The sequence below is a fragment of the Bison bison genome, unplaced genomic scaffold (assembly GCF_000754665.1).
Source record: "Bison bison bison isolate TAMUID 2011002044 unplaced genomic scaffold, Bison_UMD1.0 scf7180017864174, whole genome shotgun sequence".
NCBI lineage: Eukaryota > Metazoa > Chordata > Mammalia > Artiodactyla > Bovidae > Bison > Bison bison.
The window spans coordinates 2,853,257-2,855,130 of record NW_011494746.1 but is presented as its reverse complement, the minus strand read 5'-3'; the positions used below and the strand labels follow the sequence as shown (position 1 = coordinate 2,855,130).

General features: G+C 37.0%; 1 protein-coding gene across 3 annotated transcripts in view; it reads right to left on the bottom strand.

Annotated features, from left to right (window-relative positions):
• Positions 1 to 1,874, bottom strand: part of FRMD6 (FERM domain containing 6) — an 88,947-nt gene that overhangs the window by 7,097 nt on the left and 79,976 nt on the right. The window lies entirely within an intron of this gene.

Here is a 1,874-nt window from a genome sequence, read left to right as displayed (position 1 = left end):
CTGCGGCATGTGGGGTCTTAGTTCCCAGACCAGGGATATAACTCATGTCAATCGGCAGGTTCTTAACCACTGGACCACCAGGCAAGTCCCAGCATTAAACTTCTGAGTGAATCTTCACAGGAAGAAGATGTGGACTAGGGCACTGGCTGGCACTTGGTATGCTTCCTTTTGGATTTCCTTGTAAACGTGCCCGTGTGTGTGTGTTAGTCACTCAGTCGTGTCTGACTCTTTTCGACCCCATGCACGATAGCCTGCTAGGTTCCTCTGTCCATGGAATTCTCCAGGCAAGAATACTGGAACAGGTAGCCATTTCCTTCTCCAGGGGATCTTCCTAATGCAGAGATTGAACACAGGTCTCCTGCATATACAGGTGGATTCTTTACTGTTTGAGCTACGAGGGGAGCCCAAATGTGCCCTGGTTGCCTGTAAATCACCTGCTCTGAAACCCAGAACCAGCACTAGAAAACTCAGCATCAAGCCTGATGATCAGAACATTGAACTAGCTCCTGCCAACTTCCACAAGAGTGAAGGATAGAGCAGTACACTCCATCACCACTCAATCTTAGCTCTGTGTATTTAAAACAATGTTTAAAGGCTCAGATTATAGAGATTTGGGCAAACTAGGATGAGGCAAGGAAGAAAATAAAAACATCCATAACCCCATTATCCAGCAAAAAGGTTACTAATATTTTTATCACATATGTATAAACATTTTTATAATTTGAGATCATGCTATTTAAACAATTTATACTGTTTTTCTTACCTATGTTTCTTATATTATTAAGTATCCTCTGAAAGAAAATCTCATTATTGAATGGCTATATAATATTCCACTTTAATGAACAGAACATAACTTTACTCATTGTTAAACTTTAGTTTCTTTTTTCTTTTTGCTATTATATTTGACATTTCAATACACATTTTTTATATATAAATCTTTTCAAAAGCCATCTTATTTAAATTTTAAACAAATTTAATTTCTATTTAAAATTACAAAATTAATTTATAAAAATCAAACAGAAATAAAAAAAATAGAAAGTAAAAGTCTGCTTGCCTCATCTCTCCTTCCCAGAGGCCCACTTTAGACAATTTTCTTTACACAAACACACACACAGAGTGAGTGATGACATGCTCTCTATATAGCTATAATATGCATATATATATTAAAACATTTTTAAGGAAAAAAATTAAACATAATAAAGTAAATGGACAAAAAGGGGCAAAGTTTGGTACAAGACTAGAGCAATCAGCCTCTTGGGTCTTTGTTGCTCAGAGTGATTCTCAGCAATCATGGGCAGGTCTGTTTCTGGCTAAGCTTCTGAAGGCCATGGTTCTGCTAGGTTAGCAAGTGGAATTCTGTCATCAAAGGTTCCTCTTACTCTTTAGAGAGCTGCCAGAATGACAAAGACTGTGTCTGTTAACCTTTTCATCACTAATTCCCTGCCCCTGATGCGTGGCAGAGGATCACAATCAGAGGTTGTGGGTCATGACAGGCCAATGCCAGGTCACTCCAGTCGAAGGAGGATCTCTCACTGAAGCAGTGCTTTCAGCGGCAAGACACTTAGCACTGAAGTCATTTCGACAGCTGGCTCCTAAGGCATTTTCTTTACAGAACAGAGACTAATTCATGACATGTGACAAAAGCAATTACAAGTCTGAGGTTTTTTTTTTAAAAAAAAAAAACTACTTTTTTTTTATAAGATGACAACTTTCATTTGAGAGAAATATATATATTATTATATAACTCTATAAAAGGGTTATAGTGAATACATTTAAAGATGTCATCAAACATAGAATTTAAGAGTTTTTTTTACGCCAACCTTTTTTTAACGCTTTTTCTCCAGATTCCTACATTCTATATGATATAGTGTGTG